The sequence below is a fragment of the Schistocerca gregaria genome, chromosome 3 (assembly GCF_023897955.1).
Source record: "Schistocerca gregaria isolate iqSchGreg1 chromosome 3, iqSchGreg1.2, whole genome shotgun sequence".
Classification (NCBI taxonomy): domain Eukaryota; kingdom Metazoa; phylum Arthropoda; class Insecta; order Orthoptera; family Acrididae; genus Schistocerca; species Schistocerca gregaria.
This window is the reverse complement of record NC_064922.1, coordinates 934,647,776-934,672,614: the sequence shown is the minus strand read 5'-3', so window position 1 is coordinate 934,672,614 and position 24,839 is coordinate 934,647,776. Positions and strand designations below refer to the sequence as shown.

Here is a 24,839-nt window from a genome sequence, read left to right as displayed (position 1 = left end):
TAATGTCAAAGAAGACCCCTAGACAATGCTGGTTACGTAGAAATGCCTGCTGGATGGCGGCCTCAAGCAAAGCGCATCCCCTATGGTGAGGCCAAGAAGATCTTTAAGGCCATGCAACCTCCTGTGTTTTCCACATCTTTCAAACTTCAACAAAAGTCGCATTCGAAACCGTAGCGCTCGCGTTGTTCCAGACTGTAACGCCTAGAACCGCTTGGCCACCCCGGCTGGCGCTTTGGCCTCCCTCTGCAGTCTCCCCCCCCCCTTCCCCCTTCCCCTCTCCCCAAACACTCTCTCATGTAATGTCAAAGGTAAGGGGGTTGGATGTGGGGGAATGAAGCCAAATTGTGCGTAGAGAAAGCATGCAGACGAGAAGGATGTGTGTTTGTGTCTGTGGGTTAGGTCCCCATGCGAAGATCAGTTGAAGAAACGGATGTGGTGAAAATGTAGAATATGTGATAAAAGGAGCAAAAGCTACCTGAGATAAGACAGCGTTATAAATGGTGATACGTTCTAAAACTGTTAATTAAAACACAAGTAAGACGAGAGGAAACCTAAAATTGATTCAGAGGAGTATTTGCCTGGCTGATCACTTACAAACTATACGGGTGGTTCAGCCAGCCTGAAAACACATTAAAGTTGTCGCTCTAGAATCTTATGTAACAAGTCCGACGTTGCATAAAACTTAAAAAGACGAACCATATTCGTGTCATTGTCATTTAAAATGGAGTGGAAATCGTTGGCAAATGAGCTGCTGCCTTCTTGTCTGCGTATAAAACACCGATCTACTAAAATGTGGCGCACAGTGATCTGCACGTCGCAAGCACCACACATTAAAGGGTCCTCCCGCCGGAGCAAAAACCTATGAGTAATCGGGCTGTGCTCCGTACAAAGACGTGTGAGAAGGACCTCGTTCAATCTGCGTGACTAGAAGCAGGTACACCATGTGGACGTTGCCAGTTAGTTGTCTGTCGCTTCCAGAGAAAGAACCAGGTTGTTTGTTACAGGTCCAACATTCCGTCTCGTTGTGTCTTGACACCTCGAAACAGACGGGTGCCTTTGCTTTGTGAACAGTCTACTGAAACTATAACTGTCATTTGTAAGGAACGGTCGCGAACATGTGCGGAACCTGTGATATGGGGCCCCCCGCAGCGGCTCGTGAATGCGAGGAAAACAATCGGCGGATGAAAGCTATCTCCTGTTGTAGCCAAGGGTGGCCGCCAAACAGACTGTGCCTACACACACACACACACACACACACACACACACACACACAGAGAGAGAGAGAGAGAGAGAGAGAGAGAGAGAGAGAGAGAGCTTTGTGTTGCGGGTTGCGTGTCGGCCGCTGCAAGGCGGACCGTAACGGACTTCCCTAGTAGTCAGCGAGCAACCGAGCAACTTGGGGATTTCTTCTCGAGCAACTTGGGGATTTCTTCTCGTACGTACTCCACATTTACAAGACCGTGTGTTCTCCGTTACTGGCACTGTATTAGTTTGTGTGTACTGGGGAAGTGTTTGATATAATTCTAGTGAATAATGCGCTCTTTTCTTGAACAAAGATGAATTGCAATCCAACTAGACCTACTAAATTGCTTAATTATGACCTAAATTTTCGGATAAAACTTAAAATTGCTTGAAATTATCTGTTTCTCTTAATAATTACTCTTTAAATTTACCTTGCCTACATCTACATATATACTCTGCGAACTACTGTGAAGTTCACAGCAGGAGGCACTTCTCCTCGCACCAAATATTCGCGTTACTTGTCGTTCGAATTGCGTATGCAACGCAGAAGGCACGACTGATTGAATGCACCTCTGCGTGCTGTAGTTTAGTCTAACCTTCTAATGGCGGTCTCTGCGGGAGTCTGCAGCGTTGTTCGGAATTCCTGACTTCATACTGGGTCTTCAAACTTTGTAAGCACACTTTACATACTTCTTGAAAAGTCCGCCAGTTCAGGCTTCTCAGCATCTTCATGACCGTGTCCCGTGAGTTAAAGTAACATGTGCCGCCCTTCTTTGTATACGTTCAGTATCCCCGGTTAGTACATACTAAAGTATGTCTTACGAAATAAGAGTTGTACGAATCTTTAGCAAGCAGTTTCCTTTATAGACAGACCGTATTTCACCAGTATTCTACCAATGAAGTGAAGTCTGCCAGCTACTTTAACTACGACTGAGTCTTCGTGATCGTTTCATTGCATATCCAAACAAATCGTTACACGTGGGTATTCATATTAGTTGACTTGATTTCAGTTGATGTTATAGTCATAGACTTCTCCTTAGCAACCTTCTTCATGTGATTCCGTTTTTCGCATTTGGTTTCTGTTTTATAGGCTATGTCCAGAATTATTAACATTTATAGGAAACCATAACCACCGATTATTCGCAGTGATAAAATACGTTTTGTGTGAGATAGCGTCCACGAATTAATAGTGCAAAGTCTGGTGTGAGAGCGCCGTTCGACTTAAAGTTTCCTTGAAAAGTATTCTGAAGCAACAGAGGTATCACAGTCGATACACGTGCGTAGATCAACATCGATGCAGCAATTTGTTTCAACTACGGCGGACATTCAGTAATCGAAGAGATAAGTTGATGTAGAGAAAAAAAACTGTTTATACAAAATGATACTTTAGCTACTACTAATGCGCTTGTCGCAACAGTGATCTAGTTTTTTTAAATACCTGATGCAAAGAAGCCTTTGTCTTGTTTTTGGAGTCACTTTCCCACATTTCTTCGATATTGTCGTTGTTGCTGAAATTTTTTTCCATGTGACGCCTCATCGAGTGGACTAAACAAATGAAAATCTGAGGCAGCCGAATCTGGGACTGTAGGGAGGATGAGGTAGTTTAGTATCTTCCAAACCGTTTTGCTTTGGTTATTTGGTCGTTGCTAGCTAGCAATATAACGCATTTTATTTGGGATCCGCGACGTTTTTCTCTCGTTGCAGGCTTTGCTTTGTTCATCAGTTTTTCTGAGTAGTGGGCACTTTTTATTTTACGCTTTTCTTTACAATGACAAAAGACGACATCTTGCACATCCCTAAACACGGTCAACATTGCTTTCCCCCCCTTGATGCTTGCGTTCTGTATTTATTTCGGACTGGTGTACTACCCGCGCTTCGTACAACTTTCGCCATACTGTGAAATCATCCGAGAAAAGATTTTAGCCGGTTTTTCAGTATCAGAAAGCGAGAAACGGACCGCTGAACGTTTTTCGACTAATATGGAAACTTCAAGCGCACACTCCATCGTTAAATGCAGTATTGAGGTTATAAAGAAAACATTTTTTTTATCCGACAGCTTTTCTAAGCTCACCCAGTGAAGACAACTTTTAGTCATGGGAGTAGAAAACTATGTTTCTATCTGTTTCATTTTTACAAAAATTTGTCTCTTTAATTGTTGAATATCCCTCACACAGGAGTTAATATTAATTACAACATTCATACAAATGCATCAATAACTTTCTTTGAATTAAATTAAAACTGTTGATATATCAACCGCAGCGTGATTATATTGAAGTTTACGTTTTGCTTGTTTTTTTAATCTTTCTGTTTCAATGCCAACCCAGTGCAATCAGATCAGTATATTATAAACTTGAGTTGTATGTGACAGAACCGGCAGTCTGTGCTGGTCGCCGAGCTGTAGTTGAATCCACTGAATATCACTGACAGTGGCCTCCGATAGTAGTGGAAGCTGTACACAGGAAAATTTAATTAACAAGACATTTCGTAATTATGACGTAGAGCTTGGTCGATGCTTTGAGAATGATATCACAAGCCATCTTAACAAAAGAAGTTAGGTCAGCCACTGGCAGGGTGGACAGTTTCAGATGGTTCGATTTTAAGGAATAGTGCGTTGGCAACACTGACGACGCCATATTGAAATTGAGAAACATGATTTTATTTTGTGCTTGATGATGCTAATAAACAAACATGACGCAAAAGTTTTACTTGTTATTTGCTACTGTTAATCACATTAAATTTTATGTGAAGCTATCTGCAACAGTGGTCAAATCAACGACCAGAAGATCTTCCTCTTTCTCCATCTCGTCTTCCTCTCTCTCCATCTCGTCTTCCTCTCTCTCTCCGTCTCCTCGAGCCCGCCCTCCACCCCCCCCCCCTCCCTCTCTGTCCACCACCTTCTCCCCCCTTTCTACCCGCGAGACTCTCGGATTTGACAATCTACTGAAGGGGGCTCGCATTTTACGCCAAAATAATACACGTAGGTAGTCCTCACTATAATAAACAAACACTACAAATGGTTCGATACAAGTGAATTAACTTTCTCATCCGTCCTTTCAGCGCTTACAAGAAGATAAAGCATTACATTTTAGCATCATCCAAATCAGTTAATAAATATATACCATAACTTTCATTTGATTTATGCAGTTCACTAGTCATCGCGTATATTTCGCTACTTGACTGAAGAAAGCAAAAACTTGCTGACACTATAGTCCTTATCATTTTATCGCTTATTCCTATTCGTCTTGTGTCTAAAGTATCATTAGAGACAGCTATTTCGCCGGGGCATGTGGTCATCAGAGCACTATCCCTACCGTTAATGTCGGTTTTATGAACCAGTGCCGTTACATTTCCTTCAGTTAGCTGAAGTTTCTTCAAGAAGCTCTTACTGTCTCACCAAAATGCGAGGATTAGTCTTTGAAGCAACAACGAAGCGTCTATATCTCGAATTGTTTAACATTTAACGTTACGGAGTAGCATATAATATTGTTTGTTTAAAATTGTCAGTCTTCGAACGTGCGTCACAAATTTCTTTCAAATTTAGACACAACGTTGCATTAGAATACGTGCGTGTTTTTATATACCTATTTTTCAAATATGCGTAGTATATAAATAAACATGTAATATTTAAGAGGAAACTTTCTCACCAAAAATTTCGAAAATCTTTTGACCGATTTCCTTCAGATTTTTACAGAATATTCTAAAGAACATTCTGACAGACATTGGCTATATATTTTAAGATACATAATATACATGTAATATATAAAGGGGAAACGTTACCAAAAATCTCATAATGTACTCGACCAATTTATTTCAAAATTTTTACACCGTAATGTAATAAACGTTTGGTCACACGTAGGCTATATATTTTTTATATGTAATGAATAGTGAAAATATGTTAGCAAACAGTAAAGTTTTATTTGTGGGTTTTCGGCTTATGGTTAGAACACTTCTAGAAAGTCTGAGTGGGCAGTAACAATAAACAAGACTCTAGGTTAGAGAGAGGTGGGAATAGGAGATGGACAGAGGGCTTAGAGGAAATGGACATAGAAAGCTCAAAGGAGATGGGCAGAGAGAGCAGGAGGTGAGAGGGGGCGGGGGGGATGAGGTCGTGGATAAAGGATTTATATCCAGTTCCGATACTTATTAGAAATGGGTGCTTTTTTGTTTCTTTTTCGTTTTACTGCACTGAGCCACAGTGACTCTTGGCCGAAGAACAGATAGTTAGGAATTAAAAACATTTATAATGTAATTAAAAGAATGCCCACTCCATGTTAATACTTTTTTTTCTTTTCTAGGTAAGCATCCTGCTGCTGCACTAATGAGAAGTGAAGCTAATGTGCGTGAGTAATAATTTACGTTAGAAATGACTTGTCCAAACAAGTAGTAGTATTAAAGTTTGTCGCCCGTGAAGAAATGAAGATGTGTCCCTAAACCACAGTGAAGAAGTTTGTCACCCTCTAAGTCGAATAACTTCAATATTTCGTTAGTCAGGCACAAAAAATTTCCCAGTAGAATCTGAGCTTGTGCTCTTGTCTCTAATGGCCCCACTGTGGACGAGACCTTAGGCGTTAATGTCTCTTCCTCTTAATTTTATAACTTTCGTATCCCTGACATAATTTCCGTCTTAGTTCTATGTTGCCATAATTCTTCTTGTTACTCTTCTGATTTTAACTACTAGTTGCCCACATTCTGTACCAGACCAGTCTTTTGACACATCTGGAAAACAAATTGGGCACCTGACAAATAGATACTGATCAACGAAAAACTTCCCGTGACGTAGAATCAAAAAAATGGGCAAGAAGCAAGGTTTCAGAGTAAAAGCAAAAGAAAAAAAAAACGAAAATTACAGATTTGTTATCGGGCTGCCTGTCCATCTGTCTTACAGTTCCCTCTTTTCCTTAGTAACTAGTAGAAGCATCAAGTTAATATTGGTCACATGCTAAGGTCTATAGCCACTTGACGTTTAAATAAATGTAAGTTTCTATGTCAAACCAATGAAAAGATACGGCCATTAATGTTACATATTTTCACACTTGCAAACTCACTTACCAAAAGCTAATTGGTACTTCCCTTTGGTGTAGAACCACGAAATTTGCCATGAACCAAGGTTTCACTCAATAGGTAAAGGAAAAAAAATACAAAAATTATTAATTTGTATTTGTATCATACGAAAAAATATTTATTTTATCATTTGTTATGCGACTTGAAGCATAAAATTAAAACATCCTCGGAAGTCTTGAAATTCCCGGATCTTGTCAGTATCAGTGTCGATAACAGGCAAAAATTATCCAGATTCTAGACTTCGGGGATGGGTGAACTGACTATATACATAAGTAAGTGTGCGAAGAACACAGGAGCCCAAGTTCTTCTCGCATCTGGCCGCTTTTTTACTGTTTTACAGTGTTGGTCATATAAACAGTGAAACGATCTGACAGGCGACCGCTACGGTCGCAGGTTCGAATCCTGCCCCGGGCATGGATGTGTGTGATGTCCTTAGGTTAGTTAGGTTTAAGTACGAGGGTCAGTCAAAAAGTAATGCCTCCTATTTTTTTTTCTACGTTTAATTGTCAGGAAATTTAAATGCAATTACATAGGTTGAAAACCACAACATTGAGGATCATTTTGTCATTTTTCAATGTAATCTCCACCCATCTCTACAGTTTTGGTCCATCTTTGAACAAGGGCATGTATCCCAGCACGGTAAAAATCACAGCTCTGCTTCCTAAGCCATTGACGCACGGATGTTTTGATGGCCTCCTCATCTTCAAAATGAATCCCACGATGAGCTTCTTTTAGTGGCCCGAACAGATGGAAGTCTGATGGTGCCATGTCAGGGCTGTATGGGGGATGAGGCAAAACTTCCCATCCAATTTTGACAATCTCGTCAGAGGTGTGACGACTGGTGTGTGGTCTTGCATTGTCATGCAAAAGAAGAACATCTGCCATTGATTTTGTTGGGCGAACTCGCTGAAGACGTGCTTTAAGTTTTTTGAGGGTTGTGACGTATTGAACAGAATTTATTGTGCATCCCTGCTCCAAAAAATCAACCAGAATCACACCCTCTGTATCCCAGAAAACTGTTGCCATAACTTTTCCTGCCGATCGCACAGTTTTGAATTTTTTCTTCCTCGGCAAGCTTGTTTAATAATCGTGATCACACCGCCTTTACTAAGAGAAATAATGCGACACACTTCATCTGCAGTCACCCGACAGTCACCACGAATGATGTCATCAACTTGCTGAATGTTGTGTGGAGTCACTGCACTCACCGGCCTGCCGCTCCGCTTTTCGTCAGTCAACGGTGTTTGCCCTTCAGCTTCCTTACAACGACGAACCCATCGTCTAACAGTGCTGACATCCACTGTCACAACACCATACACCTTCTTCAGTCTTTCATGAATGCGTATGGGCGTTTCACCTTCTGCATTCAAGAATTCAATCACACAACGCTGTCTCAAACGAACATCGATGTCGGCCAGCTTACAAACTTCTGCTGTGCTGCCACCTGTTGACACAGAAAGTTACTACTGCAGTGGATTGCAGAAGAAGGTTTGAGGAATGGCGCCAAATTCAAATTTTTCACTTAACTTAATTTTTTTAAGTAGAAAAAAAATGGGCGGCATTACTTTTTGACCGACCCTCGTAGTTCTAAGTTCTAGGGGACTGATGACCTCAGATATTGGGTCCCGTAGTGCTCAGAGCCATTTGAACCATTTTTGACAGGCTGAGCGACGGTCAGGAGTAACCAAAAAAGGGGGAACATGTCAGCAGTGGAAATTTTCTCTGGGCGTCAGGTATCCTAGTTACGCGACTGGTCTACGAAAAGCTCTATCTGTAGCACACGACGTATCTCTGTGGCCCTGAGTGCCAATGATTCAGAATGATTTGTAGTACGCCATGTTTGACAACGACGCGAAGGGGCCGAATATCATCAGTTCGGGTGACTGAGATGCTGGTTCAGGAGTGTCGAGTGAGGAGAAATACTTGGGCGTCGTAGTAAGTAGAGCTTTATACACGAAAGGCGAAGTTCTGGTTGTCAGGTAGTGCATTGATCGTATCATTTCCGTGGCATCGTTACGCAGATCGAAACCATTTGATTTCAGAGCTGACCTGTGATACCCCGAAACGGGAATCTGTTCCCTGTACACGGCGACATACTTCACGTGGCGCGGCAGGCGACCTGCCAGGTATGCGAGCTGCCGTGCCTGCCGAACCGGAAACGCCCAGCAATGCGGGCCGCTGGGCGGGGCGACACACCTGCCGACTCGCTTCTGCCGCCTTCAGGGACCGACGCCCCCGTCTTTCACATGTTGCCATCAACAGCTTCGGAAGTCTCGTGCACCGTTTATACGCGGCCGATGGAAAAACAAAAACTCCTATTCAGAACTGCATCACTTGCGGATCACGAGTGCTGTAGATCAACAGCTCAGATCTGTAGTGAACACCAGTCCTCTGCCGGTGCAGAAACGCTTACCTGGAAAGAAGGCAGTGCAATGCGAAAACAAAGGAAGTAGGTTACAGTACGCTTGTTCGCACACTGCTTGAATACTGTTCAGCAGTGTGGGATCCGTACCAGATAGGGATGATGAGATAGAGAAGATGCAACGCAGAGCAGCGCGCTTCGTTACAGGATCGTTTAGTAATCGCGAAAGCGTTGCAATGCGAAAACAAAGGAAGTAGGTTACAGTGCGCTTGTTCGCCCACTGCTTGAATACTGTTCAGCAGTGTGGGATCCGTACCAGATAGGGATGATGAGATAGAGAAGATGCAACGCAGAGCAGCGCGCTTCGTTACAGGATCGTTTAGTAATCGCGAAAGCGTTGCAATGCGAAAACAAAGGAAGTAGGTTACAGTGCGCTTGTTCGCCCACTGCTTGAATACTGTTCAGCAGTGTGGGATCCGTACCAGATAGGGATGATGAGATAGAGAAGATGCAACGCAGAGCAGCGCGCTTCGTTACAGGATCGTTTAGTAATCGCGAAAGCGTTGCAATGCGAAAACAAAGGAAGTAGGTTACAGTGCGCTTGTTCGCCCACTGCTTGAATACTGTTCAGCAGTGTGGGATCCGTACCAGATAGGGATGATGAGATAGAGAAGATGCAACGCAGAGCAGCGCGCTTCGTTACAGGATCGTTTAGTAATCGCGAAAGCGTTGCAATGCGAAAACAAAGGAAGTAGGTTACAGTGCGCTTGTTCGCCCACTGCTTGAATACTGTTCAGCAGTGTGGGATCCGTACCAGATAGGGATGATGAGATAGAGAAGATGCAACGCAGAGCAGCGCGCTTCGTTACAGGATCGTTTAGTAATCGCGAAAGCGTTGCAATGCGAAAACAAAGGAAGTAGGTTACAGTGCGCTTGTTCGCCCACTGCTTGAATACTGTTCAGCAGTGTGGGATCCGTACCAGATAGGGATGATGAGATAGAGAAGATGCAACGCAGAGCAGCGCGCTTCGTTACAGGATCGTTTAGTAATCGCGAAAGCGTTGCAATGCGAAAACAAAGGAAGTAGGTTACAGTGCGCTTGTTCGCCCACTGCTTGAATACTGTTCAGCAGTGTGGGATCCGTACCAGATAGGAATGATGAGATAGAGAAGATGCAACGCAGAGCAGCGCGCTTCGTTACAGGATCGTTTAGTAATCGCGAAAGTGTTGCAATGCGAAAACAAAGGAAGTAGGTTACAGTGCGCTTGTTCGCCCACTGCTTGAATACTGTTCAGCAGTGTGGGATCCGTACCAGATAGGGATGATGAGATAGAGAAGATGCAACGCAGAGCAGCGCGCTTCGTTACAGGATCGTTTAGTAATCGCGAAAGTGTTGCAATGCGAAAACAAAGGAAGTACGTTACAGTACGCTTGTTCGCGCACTGCTTGAATACTGTTCAGCAGTGTGGGATACGTACCAGATAGGGATGATGAGATAGAGAAGATGCAACGCAGAGCAGCGCGCTTCGTTACAGGATCGTTTAGTAATCGCGAAAGTGTTGCAATGCGAAAACAAAGGAAGTAGGTTACAGTACGCTTGTTCGCGCACTGCTTGAATACTGTTCAGCAGTGTGGGATCCGTACCAGATAGGGATGATGAGATAGAGAAGATGCAACGCAGAGCAGCGCGCTTCGTTACAGGATCGTTTAGTAATCGCGAAAGCGTTGCAATGCGAAAACAAAGGAAGTAGGTTACAGTGCGCTTGTTCGCCCACTGCTTGAATACTGTTCAGCAGTGTGGGATCCGTACCAGATAGGAATGATGAGATAGAGAAGATGCAACGCAGAGCAGCGCGCTTCGTTACAGGATCGTTTAGTAATCGCGAAAGTGTTGCAATGCGAAAACAAAGGAAGTAGGTTACAGTGCGCTTGTTCGCCCACTGCTTGAATACTGTTCAGCAGTGTGGGATCCGTACCAGATAGGGATGATGAGATAGAGAAGATGCAACGCAGAGCAGCGCGCTTCGTTACAGGATCGTTTAGTAATCGCGAAAGTGTTGCAATGCGAAAACAAAGGAAGTACGTTACAGTACGCTTGTTCGCGCACTGCTTGAATACTGTTCAGCAGTGTGGGATACGTACCAGATAGGGATGATGAGATAGAGAAGATGCAACGCAGAGCAGCGCGCTTCGTTACAGGATCGTTTAGTAATCCCGAAAGTGTTGCAATGCGAAAACAAAGGAAGTAGGTTACAGTACGCTTGTTCGCGCACTGCTTGAATACTGTTCAGCAGTGTGGGATCCGTACCAGATAGGGATGATGAGATAGAGAAGATGCAACGCAGAGCAGCGCGCTTCGTTACAGGATCGTTTAGTAATCGCGAAAGTGTTGCAATGCGAAAACAAAGGAAGTTGGTTACAGTACGCTTGTTCGCCCACTGCTTGAATACTGTTCAGCAGTGTGGGATCCGTACCAGATAGGGATGATGAGATAGAGAAGATGCAACGCAGAGCAGCGCGCTTCGTTACAGGATCGTTTAGTAATCGCGAAAGTGTTGCAATGCGAAAACAAAGGAAGTACGTTACAGTACGCTTGTTCGCGCACTGCTTGAATACTGTTCAGCAGTGTGGGATACGTACCAGATAGGGATGATGAGATAGAGAAGATGCAACGCAGAGCAGCGCGCTTCGTTACAGGATCGTTTAGTAATCGCGAAAGTGTTGCAATGCGAAAACAAAGGAAGTAGGTTACAGTACGCTTGTTCGCACACTGCTTGAATACTGTTCAGCAGTGTGGGATCCGTACCAGATAGGAATGATGAGATAGAGAAGATGCAACGCAGAGCAGCGCGCTTCGTTACAGGATCGTTTAGTAATCGCGAAAGTGTTGCAATGCGAAAACAAAGGAAGTAGGTTACAGTGCGCTTGTTCGCCCACTGCTTGAATACTGTTCAGCAGTGTGGGATCCGTACCAGATAGGGATGATGAGATAGAGAAGATGCAACGCAGAGCAGCGCGCTTCGTTACAGGATCGTTTAGTAATCGCGAAAGTGTTGCAATGCGAAAACAAAGGAAGTACGTTACAGTACGCTTGTTCGCGCACTGCTTGAATACTGTTCAGCAGTGTGGGATACGTACCAGATAGGGATGATGAGATAGAGAAGATGCAACGCAGAGCAGCGCGCTTCGTTACAGGATCGTTTAGTAATCGCGAAAGTGTTGCAATGCGAAAACAAAGGAAGTAGGTTACAGTACACTTGTTCGCGCACTGCTTGAATACTGTTCAGCAGTGTGGGATCCGTACCAGATAGGGATGATGAGATAGAGAAGATGCAACGCAGAGCAGCGCGCTTCGTTACAGGATCGTTTAGTAATCGCGAAAGTGTTGCAATGCGAAAACAAAGGAAGTTGGTTACAGTACGCTTGTTCGCCCACTGCTTGAATACTGTTCAGCAGTGTGGGATCCGTACCAGATAGGGATGATGAGATAGAGAAGATGCAACGCAGAGCAGCGCGCTTCGTTACAGGATCGTTTAGTAATCGCGAAAGCGTTGCAATGCGAAAACAAAGGAAGTAGGTTACAGTGCGCTTGTTCGCCCACTGCTTGAATACTGTTCAGCAGTGTGGGATCCGTACAAGATAGGGATGATGAGATAGAGAAGATGCAACGCAGAGCAGCGCGCTTCGTTACAGGATCGTTTAGTAATCGCGAAAGCGTTGCAATGCGAAAACAAAGGAAGTAGGTTACAGTGCGCTTGTTCGCCCACTGCTTGAATACTGTTCAGCAGTGTGGGATCCGTACCAGATAGGAATGATGAGATAGAGAAGATGCAACGCAGAGCAGCGCGCTTCGTTACAGGATCGTTTAGTAATCGCGAAAGTGTTGCAATGCGAAAACAAAGGAAGTAGGTTACAGTGCGCTTGTTCGCCCACTGCTTGAATACTGTTCAGCAGTGTGGGATCCGTACCAGATAGGGATGATGAGATAGAGAAGATGCAACGCAGAGCAGCGCGCTTCGTTACAGGATCGTTTAGTAATCGCGAAAGTGTTGCAATGCGAAAACAAAGGAAGTACGTTACAGTACGCTTGTTCGCGCACTGCTTGAATACTGTTCAGCAGTGTGGGATACGTACCAGATAGGGATGATGAGATAGAGAAGATGCAACGCAGAGCAGCGCGCTTCGTTACAGGATCGTTTAGTAATCGCGAAAGTGTTGCAATGCGAAAACAAAGGAAGTAGGTTACAGTACGCTTGTTCGCGCACTGCTTGAATACTGTTCAGCAGTGTGGGATCCGTACCAGATAGGGATGATGAGATAGAGAAGATGCAACGCAGAGCAGCGCGCTTCGTTACAGGATCGTTTAGTAATCGCGAAAGTGTTGCAATGCGAAAACAAAGGAAGTTGGTTACAGTACGCTTGTTCGCCCACTGCTTGAATACTGTTCAGCAGTGTGGGATCCGTACCAGATAGGGATGATGAGATAGAGAAGATGCAACGCAGAGCAGCGCGCTTCGTTACAGGATCGTTTAGTAATCGCGAAAGTGTTGCAATGCGAAAACAAAGGAAGTACGTTACAGTACGCTTGTTCGCGCACTGCTTGAATACTGTTCAGCAGTGTGGGATACGTACCAGATAGGGATGATGAGATAGAGAAGATGCAACGCAGAGCAGCGCGCTTCGTTACAGGATCGTTTAGTAATCGCGAAAGTGTTGCAATGCGAAAACAAAGGAAGTAGGTTACAGTACGCTTGTTCGCACACTGCTTGAATACTGTTCAGCAGTGTGGGATCCGTACCAGATAGGAATGATGAGATAGAGAAGATGCAACGCAGAACAGCGCGCTTCGTTACAGGATCGTTTAGTAATCGCGAAAGTGTTGCAATGCGAAAACAAAGGAAGTAGGTTACAGTGCGCTTGTTCGCCCACTGCTTGAATACTGTTCAGCAGTGTGGGATCCGTACCAGATAGGGATGATGAGATAGAGAAGATGCAACGCAGAGCAGCGCGCTTCGTTACAGGATCGTTTAGTAATCGCGAAAGTGTTGCAATGCGAAAACAAAGGAAGTACGTTACAGTACGCTTGTTCGCGCACTGCTTGAATACTGTTCAGCAGTGTGGGATACGTACCAGATAGGGATGGTGAGATAGAGAAGATGCAACGCAGAGCAGCGCGCTTCGTTACAGGATCGTTTAGTAATCGCGAAAGTGTTGCAATGCGAAAACAAAGGAAGTAGGTTACAGTACACTTGTTCGCGCACTGCTTGAATACTGTTCAGCAGTGTGGGATCCGTACCAGATAGGGATGATGAGATAGAGAAGATGCAACGCAGAGCAGCGCGCTTCGTTACAGGATCGTTTAGTAATCGCGAAAGTGTTGCAATGCGAAAACAAAGGAAGTTGGTTACAGTACGCTTGTTCGCCCACTGCTTGAATACTGTTCAGCAGTGTGGGATCCGTACCAGATAGGGATGATGAGATAGAGAAGATGCAACGCAGAGCAGCGCGCTTCGTTACAGGATCGTTTAGTAATCGCGAAAGCGTTACGGAGATGATAGATAAACTCCAGTGGAAGACTCTGCAGTAGCTCGGTACGGGCTGTTGTTCAAGTTTCGAGAACATACCTTCACCGAGGAGTCAAGCAGTATATTGCTCCCTCCTACGTATATCTCGCAAATAGACCATGAGGATAAAATCAGAGAGATTAGAGTCCACACAGAGGCATACCGACAATCGTTCTTTCCCCGAACAATACGAGACTGGAATAGAAGGGAGAACCGATAGAGATACTCAAGGTACCCTCCACCACATACCGTCAGGTGGCTTCCGGAGTATGGATGTAGGAGTACTTAGTGATAGTAAAGTGCATGGGGATAATTCGTTACAGCACACTGCCGCGGTGCAATTTTTCAACACTTGTATCAGTGAGGCCCTGAACAAAGTTCATACTGTAGTTCAAATAGCTCTGAGCACTATGGGACTTAACATCTACGGTCATCAGTCCCCTAGAAGTTAGAACTACCTAAACCTAACTAACCTAAGGACATCACATTACACCCAGCCATCACGAGGCAGAGAAAATCCCTGACCCCGCCGGGAATCGAACCCGGAAACCCGGGCGTCGGAAGCGAGAACGCTACCGCACGACCACGAGATGCGGGCTACTGTAGTCTACCTCAAAGTTCATCATATGGTCCAGTTGTTGCGGCAGCTAGCAAGAATATCATTGCAAATATGCTGAGAAATCCACCTAAATCATCTCATAGAAAGTTTGGACACTCTTGCAGATAGACGCCGCGCTAAACAGAAGGGGCTCCTCACTAAATTCCGAAAAGCCGATCTTCACCGAGGATGTAGAGTATATATTATTACCAACAACTTTCAAAACGCGCAATGATCACCATTCAAAGATACGGGAAATTACGAGCTCATACTGAGGCGTTCAGACAGTCGTTTTTCCCTCGCGCGATCCGCGAGTGGAACAGAGTGGGAGGAAATATGACTTTGGCTCGAATTGTGCCCACGCCACACACCGCTTGGTGGCTAGTGGAGTATATATGTAGATGTAAATAGAATAAGTAAATCTTCTCGGTTTCTACCTATTTACTGACGACCTAAGAGTAAATCAATCAGGACAGATTTTTTTGGAGGAGAAAATGATTTAGACTCTTACACATCTACTTGTACTCCCCGCCGTATCCCACCACAGGGGGCATGGCAGAGGGTAAGCAGTGCGTCAGACTCGTTGCCCCGGTGGCTGATAGAGGAAAAACGTACGCAGGATGTACCTTTTAAGTTTGCTACAGATATGAAAAATTTTGGAGTTAAAGTTAATAGTCAGAAACAAAAGTTATCATAAGTAAGTAAAAATTGAGGACAATGACGTCAAAATCGAAATAAATAAAATACAAAAAGTTGATATTTTTGTTATGAATGCACCTTAAGAGTAGAAGACAACAAATATAGGGTGGAAATCAGGGAAAGAGTGGCAACAGTAAAACGTGCTGTCAGCGAAACAAGGTTGCCGTTAGATAACAAGTTGGGTGCAGACCTTCCATTTACTGACAGTACATTCTCACGCTGGCATCCACTACAATGAGGAACTTACGGTCTTAACGAAGCAAGTCACATCTGTAAGTTATGTCCTAGACTTGAAATTAAGATAGCAGACAGCCTATTTGAGGTCAGGAACCACGGAAAACATCAATTTCAAGAGATGTGTAACTTGTCACAACAAACGAAAAGTGGATATTACATAGCATTACAACTTGAAATTCCTAGAAGGCCTTCGTTTACGAGGACTCACTTTGGTTAAACACCGATTTTCACCATCTTTCGCCTCTCCTGTGACCATTCCATTCTCCTCTACATACACATGGAATCAACATTTACATTTCTCTTCCACGTGAGTGTCATTATGAATCACAAGGTGATGTAAACCTCATCTTGTTATGCTGTTCCAAATTTAACCGAAAAATGGGATTTTGGACGACAATGATGAATACCACCTCGCACAATAAGCTTCTTGTGTTTCTTAAATCAGTGCGGAGTGCGGCTTTATAGAGTGATTTTTCATTTTAATAAGAGAATAGGGAAAATGTTTACTTTTATTAATAAACAAGTTTTCATTTCTCTTTTTTGGTTATTATTAAAATGTAAGTAGTAGTATCAATTAATAACTGAATACTCTGAAAGTATTTGTATGGAGTGTAGGCATGTATGGAAGTGCCGACCTATGTGGCCGAGAGGTTCTAGGCGCTTCAGTCTCAAACCGCGCGACCGCTACGGTCGCAGTTTCGAATCCTACCTCGGGCATGTATGTGTGTGATCTCTTTAGGTTAGTTAGGTTTAAGTAGTTCTAAGTCTAGGGGACTGATGAGCTCAGGATTTTAAGTCTCATAGTGCTTAGAGCCATTTGAACCATTATGTTTGGAAACTAACGAAATTCACACACGATATTTGCTGTGGACAGCAGCAATGGCAACTTCATTTTGGCTCTCGAATATGCGTCTAGTGCTGTTCTGTTCTGTCTCGGTTTGTTTTCCCGGCGTTGTTAGTTACATTTTAACAGTGACACGCTGTGGATAGATCTCAGTATGAATCGATCGGCTTGCACCTCGTCTAGGGGTCCCCGTATGTAGTGCAAATGCGGCCCTACAGCGTTATGTTATTGCTTCTTTCTTTGCGTCCCTTTTTTTATCTCTGCCGCTTGGGATTAGCCGAGCGGTTTTTTATCTCTGCCGCGCGGGATTAGCCGAGATGTCTCGGGCGCTGCAGTCATGGGCTGTGGCGGCTGGTCCCGGCGGAGGTTCGAGTCCTCCCTCGGGCATGGGTGTGTGTTTTTGCCCTTGGGGTAATTTAGGTTAAGTAGTATGTAAGCTTAGGGACTGATGACCTCAGCAGTTAAGTCCCATAAGATTTCACACACATTTGAACATTTTTTTAACTCTCCTGAAAGAAGCGAGCGGACTGATTAGAGAGCTTATGATGTTTTCAGATGTAGTTTTAGATGTTCTTTTTGGACCCCATTTTTTACAAATAGGGAGAATAATTTTCAGTTTATTGTCTGTTGTTCTTTCTGATATGGTTTTTTTAAATTTTGGTTTTGAAGAGGGCATGGTATAATGCCAATGCGTCTGCGTTGTTACTCAACTTTTGTGTTGTACGTTTCGGTGTTTGCTTGTTACCGGCTTCTTCACTGTTCTGGAGCTATTCTTCATATAAACAAAAGTAACTGTGGTAACAAACTGGATGCATCATGGTTGGATTATTACCGCGTAATGAACTAATGGAGACAACGACCCCCTTGTGCCAAAATACTGATAAGGTATCTTGGAACAGTCTCCGAAATTTTGTTGAGGATAGTGTGACCACCCTGTACATTTCAAGGATAAAACATTGGGGTACCAAGAAAAATAATAGTATAACAACTGCTGGAGATAACAAAAGTCAAAATTATCAAGTTAAAGAGGAGGACAGCGCAAGGTGGAGAAGAGTGGTTGTGTTGAGAAGGCATAAGGTGGTGGTGGTGGTGGTGGTGGTGGTGGTGGTGGTGGTGGTGGTGGTGGTGGCAGCAGCCCCTTCCTACAGATGAAAGAAGCGATAACTGACAGAAAAAATTCGTTGGACCTGTTGAATATTAAGTCAACGGCCTTGCCTCAGTGTTAACACCGGTTCTAGTCAGATCACCGAAGTTAAGCGCTGTCGGTCTGGGCTAGCACTTGGATGGGTGACCATATGGTCTGCCGAGCGCTGTTGGCAAGCGGGGTGCACTCGGCCCTTGTGAGGCAAACTGAGGAGCTAGTTGAGTGAGAAGTAGCGGCTCCAGTCTCCGAAACTGACATACGGCCGGGAGGGCGGTGTATTCACCTCGCGCCGCTCCATATCCGCATCCAGTGACGCCTGTGGCCCGAGGATGACACGGCGGCCGGTCGGTACCGTTTGGCCTTCGTGGCCTGTTCGGACGGAGTTTAGTTTTAGTTGAATGTTAAATCGTGGATGTTTGGATTTTCCGTCTTGAAAAGTTAACCAATAAGCCACTCTTCAAAGTACAACGCCAAAACCAGCCTGTTTTCGAGACCACAGTGAATATCAAAGCTCCGTATGGTCACGTACTCCTTTGGGACGTGGGCTGGATGCATGCTGTACTGAGCACCTGGTCAGACAGAAAGGCGTAATTGAGACGGGGCGCCATCAGCTACGAGTTGTGTCGCCTCAGCAATGGCGGACATCTCCGCCCCCACAGTGGGCAGGCGCGCGACACCGGATCTGTTTGCCGTCTGACTCAGCTGCGGCCGCAGCTGTCTGCACTCCAGATGACCAGCTGCTGCTGTTGCTTCTGCCGCCGCGGCGTCTCCCACAGGCGTCTCCCACGTTGGTCCGCAAGTCTCTTGTCCCCGGCTCTTGGCTTGCGTCACTTAAAAAATAGTTCAAATGGCTCTGAGCACTAAGCGACTTAACTTAATAGGTCATCAGTCGCCTAGAACTTAGACGTACTTAAACCTAACTAACCTGAGGACATCACACACATCCATGCCCGAGGCAGGATTCGAACCTGCGACCGTAGCGGTCGCTAGGGTCCACACTGTAGCGCCTAGAGCCTCACGGCCACTATCGCCGGCTCGCACTTCGAGGCGAGAAGGTGTAGTTGTACGAGGGTGAATAACAAACTCTTTCCCTATGTCTAGTAGCCGAAATACAGTACATACAGGTACTTACAAATATGCTCACTATTCTGCACTACTGGCCATTAAAATTGCTGCACCAAGAAGAAATGCAGACGATAAACGGGTGTTCATTGGACAAATATATTATACTAGAACTGACATGTGATTACATTTTCACGTAATTTGGGTGGATAGATCCTGAGAAATCAGTACCCAAAACAACCACCTCTGGCCGTAATGACGGCCTCGATACGCCTGGGCATTGAGTCAAACAGACCTTGGATTGAGTGTACAGGTACAGCTGCCCATGCAGATTCAACACGATACCGCAGTTCATCAGGAGTAGTGACTGGCGTATTGTGACGAGCCAGTTGCTCGGCCACTGTTGGCCAGACGTTTTCAATTGGTGAGAGATCTGGAGAATGTGCTGGCCAGGGCAGCAGTCGAACATTTTCTGTATCCAGAAAGGCCCGTACAGGACCTGCAACATGCGGTTGTGCATTATCCTGCCGAAATGTAGGGTTTCGCAGGGATCGAATGAAGGCTAGAGCCACGGGTCGTAACACATCTGAAATGTAACGTCCACTGTACAAAGTGCCTTCAACGCGAACAAGAGGTGGCCGAGACATGTAACGAACGGCACCCCATACCATCACGCTGGGTGATGCTCCAGTATGGCGATGACGATTATACGCTCCCATTGTGAGTTCACCACGATGTCGCCAAACACGGATGCGACCATCATGATGCTGTAAACAGAACCTGGATTCATCCGAAAAAAATGACGTTTTGCCATTCGTGCACTCAGGTTCGTCGTTGAGTACACCATCGCAGGCGCTCTTGTCTGTGATGCAGCGTCAAGGGTAACCGCAGCCATGGTCTCCTAGCTGATAGTCCATGCTGCTGGAAACGTCGTCGAACTGTTCGTGGAGATGGTTGTTGTCTTGCAAACGTCCCTATCTGTTCACTCAGTAATAGAGACGTGTCTGCACGATCCGTTACAGCCATGCGGATAAGATGCCTGTCATCTCGGCTGCTAGTGATACGAGGCCGTTGGGATACAGCACGGCGTTCCGTATTACCCTCCTGATCCCACCGATTCCATATTCTGCTAACAGTCATTGGATCTCGACCAACGCGAGCAGCAGTGTCTCGATACGATAAACCGCAGTCGCGACAGGCTACAATCCGAACTCTATCAAAGTCGGAAACGTGATGGTACGTATTTCTCCTCCTTACACGAGGCAGCACAACGACGTTCCACCAGGCAACGCCGGTCAGCTACTGTTTGTGTATGAGAAATCGGTTGGAAACTTTCCTCGTGTCAACATGTTGCAGGTGATGCCACCGGCGCCAACCTTGTGTGAATGCTCTGAAAAGCTAATCATTTGCATATCACAGCATCTTGTTCCTGTCGGTTAAATTTCGCGTCTGTAGCACGTCATCTTCGTGGTGTGGCAATTTTAATGGCCAGTAGTGTTTGTATCTTAGACTGTTGTTACACAGTCCCCGCCGGCCGGGGTGGCCAAGCGGTTCTAGACGCTACAGTCTGGAACCGCGTGACCTCTACGATCGAATCCTGCCTCGCGCATGGGTGTGTGTGATGTCGCTAGGTTTAAGTAGTTCTAAGAGGACTGATGACCTCAAAAGCTAAGTCCCATAGTGCTCAGAGCCATTTGAACTATTTTACACAGTCCCCACACCAGTTGAAACAATTGTCCCATCTCAGAATTCAATTTTTAGGTGCCCCTGTGGTAGAATCAGTCCGACTGATTGTGGATCCACCATCGGACTGCTGTCTAGGCGTCACCTTGTACGTGAATAGTTGCCCTAACAGGAACTTATTTAATGGACAGAAAATGTGGAAATCACGAGGGGCCGAAATCCGAAATGTGTGGTCCCGAGTCAGCCAGTGAAATGACAGCAGCTTGTCGGCGGTTCTGGTGGCATCTCTTTGACGTGGAGGGTAATAACGTTGTCAACCGAGAACCCATCGGCGCTTCTTCGTGATAGCCCTCAGACGTAACAGTATGATACAATAACTGTCGGCATTGATGGGTTTCACGTACTGGCTTGAGCCAGGAGCTGTCCACGGCGATCCGGGAATTCCGCAAAAGTCACTTTCCCAACGGGTGGCACTGATCGGAACTTCTTTCTCACACGCGAACTCGGATGTTTCCACACCATGGTCTGGTGCTTCGATTCCGGCGGGAAATGCAGTGTCCACGTTCATCACAAGTAACAATGCGATCCAGGAAGTAAATCACCTATCTTGGCATACCGTTACAAATGATTCAATGAAGCACTCATTTTCTTGTTTTTCATCACGTCATCCAACTGCTGAGGCACGCGGCGACATGAAATCTTCCGGTACGACCCGTGAAATGCCAAGCTCCCGGGAAATGTCCTTGAGATGCATACGCCGATCCGCTTTCACCATTGTATCCACGCGTAAAATGTTGTCAGACTGCGATGAACGCGGCCACCGCAAATTCTCATTATCATGCAAGTCTTGACGGACATTTGCGAACTTACACTACCACCACCTCACATTTCACAAAGCGATTCACTTTTCCTCTCATGTGGACTGCATTGGCCTGGGATTTCGATGGCCCTTCAACGTCCCTTCCTCCTTAGAAAACAAATTACGCTTCGTTGCCCGTACGCCGTGCACGTGAGAAACAAAGCCGCCATCTTCAACAACTGACAGCAGCGCCATGCCACGGATACGGCAGAGCCGATCCCTAAAATGCTCCATCGCTGGTCATGGATACGTTGACTCCGCATTAACAGCCGTAATTGGGCTAAAAAGACTAGAGGCAAAGATTTTCTCGCAATGCAGTGTGTCCGGAACGTTGCTGTGCTGTAACAACATCGTCGTGTATTGGAAATGGCGTCGACGGGCGACTATGCAAGTCTGAAACCGCTTAATTTTATTGGAAAACACTTAATGCAGATATAATTGATACGCTTTTTATGTGAGCAGAGAGTGATCTCAGTTCTTAAGTCTCAAAGCTTGCGTGGGCGATTGCGATACTCTACAGATTTGTCGCTCCCCAAATAAAAGTATCTAGTGGAGGACAGGCCGACGAACGAAGACGGTCATAGGATTTTCGAGACGACACGTCCCACAAGAAACTCTTCCAGTAGACGCACACCGTTATTTAGCTGTGTACGCAGTAGCGCCGACATACTGAAACCACGAGTAGTTGATACCTTCTTTCTTTGGCTGGCCAACATTCACAATAACATTCACTGTTCACGATTTCTTCCAAAAATGAAGGTGCTTCAGTTTGGAACCGCGCGACCGCTACGGTCGCAGGTTCGAATCCTGCCTCGAGCATGGATGTCTGTGATGTCCTTAGGTTAGTTAGGTTTAAGTAGTTCTAAGTTCTAGGGGACTGATGACCTCAGATGTTAAGTCCCATAGTGCTCAGAGCCATTTGAACCTTTTCTGTGTTTGCGTAACTGCTTTATGAGGGGTTGCAAGCCAGATATCTTTTTCTTGTCTCAACTAGCGCAGTGATTTTGCTGGGCACTGCAAATAATCCAACCACTTCTGTTCGTGTAGTTTAATTGGCCTTCCAGTTCGTTCGGCATTTAACTCCGAACCAGTAAGTCGACGAGACGCTTGACCGTGAGGTACAGCTGTTTCCGGAAAAATTTCAGCAAATGCCTACTGCTGCACTAACACAGTGTATAGATCGCTATGTTCAACAAGAAAAATAAATTTCTAAGTTGAAAGCACCGCAATTTAAATACTAATTGTACAACTAAACACTACACACCGCTTTCAATAGCTTCCATCAACCGAACCAAACAGTTAAATTTTACGGAACAGCAAGAGAATAAAATGAAGCAATCGCGTACGGAAAAAAACAGTTCTGCCAACTTGTGTTTTTCCAGCTTTGTTCCGAACTTCTAGCATAATCAGTTATCCGTTGTCGAACTCAACGTAGCACGACCCTTAAGCCCGAGTGACGGCGAGGCAAATTTCCTAAACTTTACGTGATGGCTCGAGAGAGGTTCTCCAAGCAGGGTCGTTGACCGGGTGAACTCCAACTTCACAGTTTAGAAAAGCTGGAGGAAGCATTTATCGCTTACACGAATTCCATAGTTCATCACCCTATACAGCGCGGAGGACTGTCTACAACATTAAAAAATAAAAAAAATAAAAAATTACATATGTTTAGAGGTGATAGTGTGGTTCGGAAAACGAGAAAAATATCTAATAAACATGGGTTCTAAGATCCGTATCTTAAAGGCCATGCGCACTTCATCTTCGCTACTGTGAAACATCTCTCCTTCTGCAGGGTCTTTGCTATTACGAACGGACCTGCAGAATGCAGTTAACAACTGACACATTAAACGACTTACCGCCCTGCTAGAGGACGCGCCATTTTAAAAAGGCTGTAGACGTGGTTCGTACATGCTGGAGCACCAGTCAATGGGCGATTGATTTTCCGGTGAGTTCCAGTACCTTGTCCAGCCTTTGGTGTGTGTAAGCTCCATTAATGACGTATACACACTACAGGAACGCGTCTTCATTGCCTGCCAGTGCATCTGTGACGAACGTGGAGTTTTTCAGTGTGTCCATGATTCCTGTAGCGATTACTCACAACGGCAGGTAGTATATAACAACAGGTAGAGTCTTTTGGAAGCTCTGCTGTTTCACAGTAACTGAATAACGCGTTGTCATTTGTTTACTACATTCTGTAGGCCGTTCAAATAGCAATGAGCTTGCAGCAGGATTGATGGGTTTCGCAATAGTGAAGATGATAAAATGGTCATACCTCTTAAGGCAAGTATTTTACAGCCCGGACATTTTGTCCCTGGAACTGCGCGACCGCTACAGTTGCAGGTTCGAATCCTGCCTCGGGCATGGATGTGTGTGCTGCCCTTAGGTTAGTTAGGTTTAAGTGGTTCTAAGGGACTCATGACCTCAGAAGTTAAGTCCCATAGTGCTCAGAGCCATTTGAACCATTTTGTCTCTGTCTTTTCTTACTGCATACTAACACTTCTCAAAATATGGAATACTTTTCTTCAGCACCTTTGTTAGAGCAGACGAGTCTCTGCGCTTTGGAGAACGACAGATGCATCCGAGAGTTTCCATTCCAGTTTAACAATATGGTTTAATTCACCTCACTGTAACATTTACATTTATATGAATAAGCTGAAAAAAGTACAAGAGTGCAAATACCATACGCTTTGGTTCTGAGCCAAAAACAGACCAGAAAACCAAAGATAAGTATTCGTCCAGAAAAAAGTTGTGCAGTGGTGAAATAGATTAAACTTACTGAATTGTATATCGCACAAAACTTCAATATTATCATTAGTTTGCCATGGCAAATAAATATCCGTTAAATAGATGTATTTTCTAAGGAAAACTACATGCATCTGAAACTCGTAGTTAAATATTTTCTTTCCGTTTTCACGTAGGATATTTAGGGGTATTTTACCTATCTTATATTTTGTAATAAAAGTGCGGTTATATTCTTCAGCTTAATATTGTTATACTATAGCCATCTGACTTACTGACTGGGCCCGGCGAATGGCCGAGAGAAAGCTACATGTCTGTCGTTAGTTGCTGAGTTGGTGTACTGGCGCTAAGGTCAGTCTCGGGTAAGTAGCGGATTTCTGGTGTTCGGCAGGTAGAAGTTGCGGACTTTGTGGGAGACTACGTACCCACATAGAACTCACGTTTTCTGGTGATAGCTCCGGTGCTGTATTGCTTGTAGGTTCCTGTGAGTGCTACCCGCTGCTGCCGAACACGATTCCTGTCTGCGGCGTGTGACGTCAGACCCTGCAAGGCAGGGCCCAGCTGCAGGTGCGGCCGTGATTGAGAGGCGCCCAGTTGGACTTTGACGTCACTGTGCGTTTTACTACAGCGAACAGTTCCACAGTGGAGACTGCTTTACGATGGAAACATCACAGGAGGGCAACACACAGCACCTGGCCCGTTGCCCGTGCGTCACTGCTGCGGAGTAGCTGTTCATCGTTGCACGGAA

General features: G+C 45.1%; 1 protein-coding gene and 1 pseudogene across 2 annotated transcripts in view; both read left to right on the top strand.

Annotated features, from left to right (window-relative positions):
* Positions 1–24,839, top strand: part of LOC126355824 (rho guanine nucleotide exchange factor 10) — a 483,616-nt gene that overhangs the window by 305,405 nt on the left and 153,372 nt on the right. The window lies entirely within an intron of this gene.
* LOC126357142 (5S ribosomal RNA) lies at positions 17,809–17,926 on the top strand (annotated as a pseudogene).